At 39.6% G+C, this 12,833-nt stretch overlaps 1 long non-coding RNA gene across 2 annotated transcripts in view; it reads right to left on the bottom strand.

Moving 5' to 3' along the window:
* Positions 1-269: 269 nt before the first annotated feature.
* Positions 270-12,833, bottom strand: part of LOC135313379 (uncharacterized) — a 92,015-nt gene continuing 79,451 nt past the window's right edge. For both annotated transcript variants that reach the window (XR_010373010.1, XR_010373011.1), the window contains 2 exons: positions 10,148-10,338; positions 270-7,787 (listed from right to left, as the gene is read on the bottom strand). This is a non-coding gene — a long non-coding RNA (uncharacterized LOC135313379). The remainder of the gene's footprint in view (positions 7,788-10,147; positions 10,339-12,833) is intronic.

Here is a 12,833-nt window from a genome sequence, read left to right as displayed (position 1 = left end):
AGATTAGGTATGATGACCAATTACACGTGAGCACTCTGTTATGCATAATAACGGGGCGATTCTAAGAAAGGCAATGGCCAGATCAAAGCCGTCTCTCTTTTCCGTAACAAATGCTCCGCTGTTGCCGAGTTTTCAAGCTGCCTGCTTATTAATGCTGTGTTGATACTCGTCCAAAGAGCTACAAGGTGTTTGCCTGCTGCGTGTACATATTGAGCAAGCTTCAGTGCCAGCAATGCCTTCCTCCTCCATACAACCGTGTGGCTAATTACAAAGGGGAAAAAAATAATTTCTGGAAAATAGAAGAGGTGGGATGGAAAAGCTGGAGCTTGGCAAGACATTGTAGGCTTTCCCTAAAAGGAAGGCAAGGCATAATGCTTTACATTTCTGAACTTTTATTATTTAAATGAACAAAAACTACGCAAAGAAATACACAACTTGTGGGTACTCAGCTGTGCAGCTCTAATGCAACACATCAAATGGTCTTGAAAAGCTAAAACATGTAAACATCCACTTCCCATTTCATTTCAAAAAAAAAAAAAAAATGGGCTTGATTTTATAATTGATAAAATTCCAGATGAAAAAGTGATATAAGAAGATTCGGTTCACTGTGCAAGTTCTAAAGCTATAGAGTTGTTTCAGTTCAGAAATAATAACTAATTTTAAGTATTAGTAGCCCTGATCAACCTTGTGGATGGTTTCTTCTGAACACAATGCACATACCATTTTTAGAACTGCATGTTCTCCAAATTATTTAAATTTATTGCATTTATTGAACAGATGCATCTCAGCAGCTACAGTAAAGCTGAATTTTTATGCAGCCAGGCTATCAGACTATTCTCAAAAGTATATCCTCTATGGCTTTTCTTGGTTCGCTATTAAAAATTATGTTAGGACTAGCGAACAAGCAGCACTGGAGATAGAGGTGCTTACAGCAGTAAGGAAGACAGACTGCTCAATACCATGTAAGCAAAATGTTTTGCTCCGAGCAGTCTAGAAACCAGAATGTTAAAGCAATTATATTTACACACTTGGTATTCTGAATTATACAGAACTGCATTCATCGTACTTGTATTATTTACTAACTGAATTAAGAATGTCTCAATCTTTCTTTACTATCTTTTCAGAAAAAATCCTAAGATGCAGCTTTTTTACTTGTTGCTATATTTAAATCAGATTAACTACAGTTCCAGATGAAGATATTGCTATGTTCTTACGACTTTCTTTTTTCTCTTTGATGTCTAAAACAACTATAGACATCATTCTGCCATTCTTTACTGGCTTGCAAAGTAAAAATATTTTACCTCTGTAGACAAATTAGAATTTGACATGATATTCCAGGTTTAAAGACTCTGAGTTTTTAACATTTAATATCATGGCTTTAACGTAATATTTCTACATAACTTACAAAGTATTACATAAATAAAAATGTAAGTTGGAATAAATACTTCAGTCCAGACTCAGAATTTTGGTGAAAACTGTGACCACTTACACATCAAGAGGATATTCTTCCACCCAAGTTGTCGGGTACATTCCTTAAGTAGTTTCAGAATGACCAGCCTGAACTGTTTGGAGAGTAAACATCTTTGTAAACATACTTGGAGGCACTTTATGAGTGTAGCTAGGCAGAGATCAGAGAAATGCTGGTGACAAATGGCAGCTAAACACCCATTGTTTGTATTGCTGGGGAAGGAATTAAGGACGTTCCTTCAAAATTACTGATAACTAAGGCATAAAACCGCAGTCATTTTTTAATGTATGCTTATATTCTAATTCACTAGTTACATACACCACTATGTAAGACTTACCCCGGTAAGGGCAGCCTAAGTTTAAACATCTGAGTCCTCATTTTGAGCACATACAATATTACATAGCTTACCCATACTGGTATTCTTTCTTGCCATCATGTAATATTTTTTATTGAAGGAACTCAGAGCTCTCCAGTCAAGCTTTTTGACTTAACCATTTTGTCCCTTAAGTAATTTTTTTTCAGATAGATAAACTGAGATACAGTAAATGGCTGAACAGAAAAACTTAAGTAGAAGAGCCAGGAACATAAATTGGATGGTAAGCATAATTTACCCCTTTACGAGTACAGTATCTTTGGTCTTTATTTCAACAATGATAGCAACTGTATATAGAACTTTCAGTAGCAATTGAAGTTTGGCAGGTTGAACTCCTCTTGTTTAATTTGCAGCAGTTTCAGAATAGCCACAGATGTGTGTTAAATTTAGGAACAGGTTCACTTTTGTGTTAGGACAAAAGATCAAATAAGATGGATCATTAGTTCCCTGACTCTCAAACTGTCCTTGTCCCAAGAACTGTTGGCACCTTTTATGCAGAGCTCTGACTTCAGATAGACATGGTTTTATACTGGAGCTATAATCAGATGTAAATGCTCAGGGCAGGGCAAGCCTTTCTCTCCCCGCTTTGTTACAGTATGCCCCTTTTTGCATAGGCTGTAGAGTACTTGGCCCTCATGGCTGTCCAAAAGCCAGAGGATTCCCTTCTGGCAGAGCTGGACAAAACGTCCAGCGTACAGCTGGATAAACACATAATGGAGTGGGTGAGCAATTGCTGATGGGTCGGGCTCAAAGCGTCATAGTAAATGGGGTTACATCAGGCTGGCAGCCAGTCACTAGGGGGGTTCTGTGGGGATCCATCTTGGGGCTGGTACTCTTTAATCTCTTTGTAAATGACTTGGACACAGGACTGGAAGGAATACTGATTAAGTTTGCTGATGACACAAAATTGGGAGGAGCTGTTGACACTCTGGAGGGCAGAGAGGTCCGGCAGAGGGATCTGGACAGACTGGAGAGCTGGGCAATTACTAACCATTTTAAGTTTAACAAGGGCAAGTGCCAGATTTTACACCTGGGGCATGGCAACCCTGGATGTACATACAGGCGGGAGAACAGGAGGCTGGAGACCAGCTCTGCAGAGAGGGACCTGAGGGTTCTGGTTGATGGCAAGTTGAACATGAGCCAACAGTGTGCCCTGGTAGCCACTAGAGAGTCTCCAGAGGAAGGCCATGAAGTTGAAGGGTTTAGAGGAGAAACCATATGATGAGCAGCTCAAGTCACTTGGTTTGTTCAGCCCAGAGAAGAGAAGACTGAGGGGAGACCTCATCACAGTCTGCACCTTACTCACAAGGGGAGGAGGAGGGGCAGGCACTGATCTCTGCTCTCTGGTGACCAATGACAGGACCCAAGGGAATGGCAGGAAGATGTGCAGGGGAGGTTTAGGCTGGATACTAGGAAAAAGTTCTTCACCCAGAGGGTGGTGGAGCACTGGAACAGACTCTCCAGGGAGGTAGTCACAGCACCCAGCCTGATGATATTCAAGAAGCACTTAGACAATGCCCTTGGAGACATGGTGTGAATTTTGGGGTTGTTTTGTGCAGGGACAGGAGCTGGACTCAACGATCTTTGTCAGTCCCTTCCAACTCAGGACATTCTATGACTCTATGATCATTATACACATCATAGAATCATAAAATCATAGAATTATTAAGGTTGGAAAGACCCTTAAGATCATCAAGTCCAACTGCTAATCTATCACTCCCAAGTCCACCACTAAACCATATCCTCAAGCACCACATCTACCCTTCTTTTAAATACCTCCAGGGATGGAGACTCCACCACCTCCCTGGGCAGCCTGTTCCAATGCTTGATAACCCTTTCAGTGAAGAAGTTTTTCCTAATATCAAACCTAAATAGGCCTCTTCGCAGCCCCCTTTTGTGGCTCTTTCAGCCAAACATATGTATCTCCAAATCTCTTACTTCACCATGGGTGAAACTTGTAACACTAACTGCGTCCCAGACCTGTCTGTACTATGCATGTTGCTCGACCTACAACATTGTCCTGTACATGAAACCTTCCTTGTCTTGTACCATTTTTCACCAGGGCAGAGAGACATAATCCGATAACAGATGCAAACTTTTGGGCAATTATAGCCAACTCTCCCTCAATGTCTGCCTGTGTGTACCTCTTCCAGCCAATTTGGGCCAAAGCAGCCAACCATTGCTCATAGGCTAGCAGAGGAGATTAAAATATAAGCAAGGTATTTCTTGGGTAGGTGCTGGCAGGGAGTTGGGGAGGAAGAGAGAGGTTTACAAGCAAGATATTCATAGGATCTCCCTGGAGATTCTCCCCAGGAACTCGAGAAGCAAGATGAACTTTCATGGGACACATTTTAATTCCATCAAGAGCCAAAAATAATCATCGTTCAGGACAAAATGCTTTTGTTCTCCTCGCTTACACAGATTCTGACTAAAGAGTCTTGGCCATCACCCAAAGCACAAGTCAACACAACTTTGATAGCAATTAACTCCAAGAGCTGCACCGGGTGCTGGACAGACAGGACCTGGCCCTGGGACAGAGTCTGCAAAGCACAAGACCAGCAATTACAGTCATTTGAGGAATTTGGTTTCTAAGTCACTGTCTAGCTTATCTAGCTTACAGTACAGAGCAACCAAGACCCCCAACTCCCCTTGCAGCAAACTAGTGGAAGCAGCTGCTTGGTCATTACCACACTTGTTACACCTGTTCCCCCCATCAGGTCATGGATCACACCCAGCTGTGAGGGCAGCCAGCTGGCTGTTTGGCTTCCATGGAGGAGGTAAAGCCAAGCTCAGTTTGCACAGAGTTTTCCAGTGACAAGAATCATGCAAAGAAATGTGACTTTATTATTTTTAAATAGATATAAGTTTTTTGGCATCACCATCTATAAAAATGCTATGATTTTGGTACTATGGCCACTGCAATCACATGTGCCAACCAAACCATGTCTGCCACTGATTCAACAGGACCTGTGTTGAAGACATGTTTAAACATGGCTTTCAGACCACTGCAGACAGAGCCAGCAGAGGCTGCTTCTCTGGTTAAGGTCTAAATCTAGCTGCCTCAGAAAGATGCCTCCTCTACTTTCTTTACTTCTTCTTTGCTAATAGAAGTATTTTTCTTTTTTAAATAAAAATAAATCTAACAAATGTATTCACTTTTCTCTGTAGATTAACATCCTTATTCCTGAAGAACAAATTGGACAAGGTAGAACTGAGACCACAGTCATCTCTTATACTTTGTTTGGATCACCATTTAAAAATATTTTTTTCTGGACAATATATAGTTTTAATTAGTCTTTTAAATCAATCCATAGTGAACAAATCCAATCTTTTGTTATATTAAGTCTCACTTGCTAACACGCTCACTAACAATGATGAAAATGTTAATTATGCAAAGGCTGTAAAAAAAAAGTCCTAAATAAAGTCTGTAAAGGTCCAGTCTGCCCAGGATTTGCGCTACTGTCTGAATGAAATTAAGTTTGTTCTCTCTTCCTGCTTTGCCTGGATGTGAATAGCAGTTATGTGGAGGCTGAGGACACACTGTAGTTCACATAAGCTCCCTGCTGAGCAATGCAACCTTTAGTTTCTGGAGCTTCATAAGTTATTGTAGAGAAACAAAAGATTCTTCTACCTTCATGCCAATCTGCCTGTACTGCTATTTTACATGCAAAAACTATCATATACTTTCACTTTCTCATTTAGTCCAACAAATTAACAAATTAAGAAAACAATAAAATAAGAAAATCTGTTACCCAAGCAAGAATTTTTAAAAATACCACTTCTTTATCCAACCACTAACCTTTTACATCCACCAAAGGAAAAAGACTGGGACTACATATGCAGTACTTTCCAATTAACTGCTTCTGTTTAATTATTAAACAATTATTAAATAACTATTAAACAACTACATTAAGCTAACAGGAAGATTACAGGAAGATTTTTTTTAAAAATTCTAGAATAAGACTGCTCACACATGAGTTAATCAGGAAGAGTTTCATGTTTAAACAAGCACTACAGAAGTATTCATACAAAAAAAAATTAATTCTTCTGCAATTCCAGTTTTATTCAATGAAAAGATTCATTGCATGATGCTGCCATGACCAGGCAGGCTTTAGTGAATGAATTGCAAATCTAATCAGTTTGGCAGAGGGTTTTATGGAAGCTGCTGTGTTGGCTTCGCTGATTTGAAGTGATTTGTTCTTTTGTTGCAAATTACTAAAATCTGGGGCAAGGAAGGAGAGGTCATTCATCAATTATGAAAGTGCAAATTTTTATATTGTATTGGGAATGTTTCAAATGCAGTTTTGAATTTTGTACTCATTGTGTATTAGGTTCTCTCACTATTTTTTCCTCATCTTTCTACACATCTACATTTCAAGTGCCCTTTCTACAAAAAGGCAAAATGACTTGTGCCTTGTACACAGTCAAGATTTAAAGCACTGAGTTTTAAACAATTATTCCAATAACATTACAAATTGGTAAAAGATTTATGGCACAAACACATTTCCACATTTCTATACACTAACTACTCTAATCTTTATTTTCAGACCATTGCTTGCTTGGTCATTCTCTCCAGATTAATTCTGTCAGGAGAAATTTTCTTTCTGAGAGTTCTAAAAATCAGGTTTTGAACTTTCATAAGGTATTCACATTTAAACGAGTCCAGTTTTATGTCATAAGAAGAACTATTCTAAAACATACATTTTAACAACTACGTATATTTTCTTCAACTGCAATTAACACTCCTTGTGTGGGTGTGCTGGGAGTTCTCTAATTTGTTTATTTATGTGTCTATCACACCAGCAGTCTCAAAGAGAACACCCCAAACGCATCCAAGCTTATTCCATACATCTGGGAACAGGAACAACTGAGGAAGGTACAGGTGTTCTCAGTTTTCACTATGGCTGCACCTTTCCTATAATTTCTTGCCTGGCACACATATATTGCTTTCTTTACTTGTGTGTGTGTGGTTTTAGTACATACCAGACAAATAGTATGTTTTCCAGCATACGAGCAAGTAAACTTCTGTGAATTTCTGACCACACTGAGTTTAGAAAAAGTTCAGTAATAGGAACTGAATGCATGCATTTCACTCAATCAGCATCTCCAAGGATCAAGGTCCACTTCTAAGCAATTCAGCAACCTAACTGGCAGTTAGATCAAAGCATGATTACTTGCTTCTTGAGTGCAAATAAAGGCACACTGACCTGTTTTACTGTAGATCTGTTCTTAACATTAATCAAATAAAAGGCAGTTATTCTACAGTAATGATGTGTTTTCCATGCAGGACATAACAAAGCATTCTCATTCTTCCCCTGTGAGGTATAGCAGTATTATAATCTCCATTTCCAAGTGGAAAAGATTGATGTATACTTAAGGGCAAGAGAGTGCCCCAGTATCACACAGGAAAGCTGCAGCAGCAGAACCCACAGCCAGATCTGGTTTCTGAATTCTCCCTCCCCCTCTGCCTTGTTATAAAAGCCCTGTCTAAATCTGAAAATTCACAAGTTCGCTTCTGTACAGCTATCAGCTGCTGAGCTGGGATACCAGAACATATGCACATTTGACAGACAGTCCCCATCCTGTGAGTAACACGCTGTGTTAGTAAAAAGCATGCTTCATTGTAGGTAAGCACTGATGTCCCTCATGACGCTTTCTGACCCTCCATCTCTGGGAATTTTTGCAGTACAATGTGGGTTGCAGCTGTACTTATCAGAGAATAAGTGTTCAGTGTCAAAGTATTCCTTCTGCTCCACTTCATCACTTCATTTTCACATAATATTTAAAGACTCCAGGAGTTCTCTCTGTTCTGCTCCAACCTTCAACATGCCAGTTTTCAAGCCCTTTACTGTCGTCCCTGAAGCTGACTGACCATTGTTGGGAGAAGGAACTGATTTGTCTTTATTTGTGGAGATTCAACTACCAGATCCACCAGGTGTACGGCACCTAGAAAAGAAATCTGAGAAGATGAGTGCTCTTCAGACAATAAACAATCAACAGATGTTACAAGCACTTGATGACCAACTGCACATGGCAGAGCAATCACCACGCAGGGGGATCAGGTCATGGTACAAGCCTGTGCCTGTCAACAGTGACTGCAAGCCCTTCGGATCCTGTGTTCCTGGGGCTGCACGCCAAGTTTATTTCAGCCTCAGGATGCCAAAATGACAGCTGCTTTGAGAAGGAAGAATCAGGGTATCATCTTATGGAGAAAGTTTGCATCACTGAACAATCTGTTTGGTGTCAGAAGAAGCAGCTATTACAAGAGGTAGTCAATTTGCAGATATGCATAACCATTAACTATAGCCTGCATGCAGAAGCACAAGTACAGATAAAGCACAGGAATTAATATTTAAGTCAATTAAGAAGGCTTCCCCAGATGTGTAGGTAACAGACTGGCCCCACCTAGAAGCCAAAACTTTGTGGTGAAGTAGGAACATAAAAACACTCTATTGTAGGCAATAAAATTTGAAGTACATTTGAAATAATAGTCCTATAGCATTATGTAGTCTTAATATTGAATTGTCACATTGATTAGCAGCAGTTCTACTTCTTGATAAATTTATTGTACATGTTTAGTATTGCTGGGTACATAGCCTTATTCCAATTTTGTTTTCATTGTAACAGAAGGCATATTTGTGATTTACTTCAATTTGAACACCAGCTTTTTGCTAGTTTACAATAGGGGATGCTGCACAGTTTCAGTGTATTCATTCTGTTCTTTTGTAATTCATGCTGCACATACATAATCATAAGGTGATCTGCTACTTTCAACTACGGTATCTCCGTGTAGTCTGTTGCTATTTGAGATACAAAGGAGAAAAGAAAGCAGCATGCCACAGTCCATTGGGAGAGCTGTTGTAACACACACTTGATTTGTAAAGTACCTGAGTTCTTTCATCTTTTGTGGATAACATCACACAAGGTATGGAAATAACTTGGGTACCTAAAAACAGTCTGGCCATGGCAATATATATGTCTTTACAGATGCCATGGTCAGCCTGCATTCCAGTACCTCCAGCTAGGTCATGAAGGTATGCTAAGTATCTCCACCCTACCACAGACCCGCCCTCTCAGTCCCTCAGAACATTTTCCTTGCTTTACTGGCCAAAGGTGCCTTTTCCTATGGGATATGGGAACACACTGTCAGCTGAACATTGCTGGTGTGCCCCAGACGGTATGGGACTGCGCTCTGCAAAGAATCAGCAGCTTTGACAAGGCTGCCACAGCTCTTGCCGCATTTCCTGACATTTTTCTTTATCTAACACTTCCTCACCCTTTCCGGAACATCTGAATAATCTTTATTCCTGCAGAATGTGTACACCTTGGCCTTGCATAGAACCACACCGTAATGCTCACAACAGGGCGCTTTCAAAAGAAGTATTTCGAAACACTACAAAAGCTTTAAGTCCAAACATTGTGACTCAGAGCTCCAAATGTAACCAGGCTGGGCTGTGTCAGTGGTATTATGGAATAGTTGCCGGAGAACTGCTTGCAATATCCTAACAGTAATACAGTGATATAATAACATTGAGGTAATGGAGCAGGAACACTTGAATACTGGAAGCAGCATTTTGTCAGACCAGCATAAGCTAAGAGTTGTATCAGCAGGACATAAAACTGAATGTGAACACATTCAACAGAAACAAACATCTCTAGTAAGACTCCGTTGTAGAACAAGCACAACGCTCCTTTGAAAAGGCATTTGATTTCTTCCTAATCATCTGTAATAGCAACAGAAGAAGAATTTTTTGCAGTGACACTTTGCGGGGGGGTGGGGGGGGAACTTAGTTTAACAAATAACCTCCTGGACAAAATACTTTAAGATAAACACAGCTGTAAATTTTTACTTTAAAGTCACCCTGAGTCAGGGAAAAAGTAAAAATAAAAAATCTAAGTATCAAGCCTCTTTATTATTCTGGCACCACAAAATACAAGGCTTTCAGTTCGCAGTACAAGGAATGTTTTACTCTGGTTAGCATGAGGTTAATACCTAGCCAGATCTTTCTTTTTTCATTATTATTAGTAAGTCAACAGCAGCTTTCAGCATCTTGCAAGACAAGTTTCAACAAAGCTGCAGTATGATTTTTTTTGTGTGTGATTAGTAAATCAACACTAGAACATATGCCCACACACATCCTCCACAATCAATTCACAAGAAAGGAAAGATGTTAGCAATCTCTGTTGCACCATTCTTTATTTTTATCCCAAAGATCAAGACCCATTGAGAAAGAGGGGGCATGGGCCTATGAAGAAATTAAGAGAAGGTTTCTTGATTAACTCCGAAAAGAGAGAGGCTGCATTACCTTTACCACAAATCACCCTCTGCAGGGATTTTCCCAGTGAGGGGGCGTTCAAGAGGTAGCCACAGCTGGGAAGGTCTCATTAATAGCAACATAGCTTCATTGGCAACTCAGCTCAAGGTGCAATGGCAGGAGGCACCATGATGATTTAGGGACTCACAGGTGAACTTTTGGCCTTCTCCAAATCTTGAAATCTGTGAATTTCAAAGTTAAAGCTGTGATTTATTGAAGGGACAGGGCAAATATTCACTTGTCTTAATAGACCAATGCTGAGGAAAAGTCTCAATAGGACCCTGGCAGAGTTTCAGCCACTGCAATTCCCCTCCTTCCCCAGCAATTGCAGTTATAAAAGTATAATTTTATTTTTATGAAATAACAGGCATACTGACTCAGAAAAAAGTTCAGCTAGCTCAATATCCTGCCTAGCAGCTCTCAGTAGTAGTAACCCAAAAGAGTGTGTAACAGAGTGCTCCTTCTCTTACTCTTTCCTGCTGGTACGCTGCAGATTATGGACTTTGTTTGTCCATGCGTTCATTCAGACCACTGTATTTATTGGCAGTTTCTAGTTTATATTTATCATTATATTATTGGTCTCTACACCTACTATGGGAACAAGCTATGCAATTAAATTGTGCACCATGTGAAAAGGGGCTTTCTCCTTCAAACTCCCCTGCCTAATAACTTCACTGTTCCCACTGTATTACACGATCGTAAGTGAGCGAACATTCCTTAGTCATCTTATTCATGATTTTATAAACTTTTGTCATAGCCCATTTCAATCATCTGTTTCCACACAGAAGACTCCTTGTCCAATTCATACCTCAAATAGAAATCATTATACTTTAGATATATACATATCTAAACATGTTGGGCATTCTTTGTACTTTTATAATTTCGCTACATGCTGTTTGAGACAGAATTGTCAGAATACCACATAACATTCAAGATGCAGCAAAGACATAGAGTAGTAGCATTATTATATGCTCTGTTTTGTATGGTATTCCATTCGTAACTCCTCATTTTCCAATTCCCATTTTGACTACTACTGAACACTGAGATGACAGCAATCTTACCACAGGAAGACCAAGATCCTGAATGGAACAAATTAATTCAGAATCCATTTTTTAGTTCAAGTATTGCTGTGTACAGTACAGTCTTGCTATTTTATTTCTCAGTCATTTAAATAGCAATATTTTTCTTTAGAGCCAGCTTTAGTTTTGACCTGCAAATAATTTTATAGAGGCAGCAAACACCATCTCCCTAATGCTCACATACCTTCTTAGGTCCTTAAATATGGCAAACAACATACATCACCCTGGGATATCTCTCTGTGAAAAACAGGTATTGCTCCCATTTTCTTCCTTTTCTTCAGCCAGCTCTTAATCTACAAAATTCTTCTCTTTATTCTGTATCAGTTTAAGTTTTCAAGGGCTCAAAGCAACTTGAAAAATCCGAGAAGGCTGTGACAACTGACTTATCTTTTTATCTACAGGCTTGTTGCCTGCTTGAAAAAATTCCAAGAGGCATGATGTCCCTTTGCAAACTCCATATTTTCCATGTATCTGCTAATACTGTTCTCATTACAATTCCTATAATGTTCCTGGCTTAGAAGTCAGCTTAGTTTCTGTAATTCTCCAAAGCACACTATTTCAAACAGTTCTCAAATGTGCTCCCTTTTATTCCTCTGGTACCATGATGATAAATGACAGTTAAAACTCCATTTGGGGGGGGGGGGCTCTGCAATTTCATATATGCACTCCTTCAAATCTCAAGAACAGTAAATCCACATAAAATTTGCAATTCAGAAAACACTGAATCAACTGATGATGCACTGAGCAAACAGGATGAACACACACAGAGAAAACATTTACTTCCATGCTTATAATTATGCACTTATGTGCTGTTGGAACACGTATAATTGCCAAACCAGAGCCTAAAAACAGCAGGCTGCTATCTGTTCCTTATCCCCAGTCTTATCAAATTGTGACCTCAGGAACTGAAGAAGCATCATGAACCCAGAAGCTATGTCTGCCCTTCAGAAGGTTACAGATATTCCCTCCTCCCCTCACCCCTGAATCACCAGCCAGGCTGTAAGTCTCCCTAGCATAAATAATGCCAAATGCACCTACTCTTTTGAAGCAGACTGCTGGTAGAAACTGCCTCGTTGTTACAATACAACAGGCAGCATCAAAATCCTCTTAGAAAGCAGGAATCCCAAAAATATGTTTAATTTCCTTGGGCCCCTGCTCATCTTCCAGCAATGACATCAGTAATGAGCCACTTCTCAAGCAACACCAATTTTCTGAATTTTCCAGTTTTTCATAGCTCAGCTCTACTGTCTTCTCATCTCCTACTTCATGATGAGAACTTGGGCTACCCCCTGTGCACTTACTTGGTTTTTTCTTACTCGCATAGCACCTCAGAATAAAAGCACTTCTAAAATATTTTATTAAAAGATACATGTCTCTCTCGTGTTAAAGAAGCTGCATGACTACAGTAAGCCAACACCTAACTATTTGTATGCCTTGTCTCCACATGCCTTCATTAAAGAGACATAACCTCAGGTGTTATTTATATGAATGCACATTCATAGCTATAAAATTCTTGGCAGCTCCATACTATCACACTTACAAACTCTGTAGATGACTGCAGACTCCTGGTTGAGCAAAAACCTCCCAATTAAATCAGT

The sequence above is a fragment of the Phalacrocorax carbo genome, chromosome 5, assembly GCF_963921805.1.
Source record: "Phalacrocorax carbo chromosome 5, bPhaCar2.1, whole genome shotgun sequence".
Lineage (NCBI taxonomy): Eukaryota > Metazoa > Chordata > Aves > Suliformes > Phalacrocoracidae > Phalacrocorax > Phalacrocorax carbo.
This window is presented reverse-complemented; position numbering and strand designations above follow the sequence as displayed.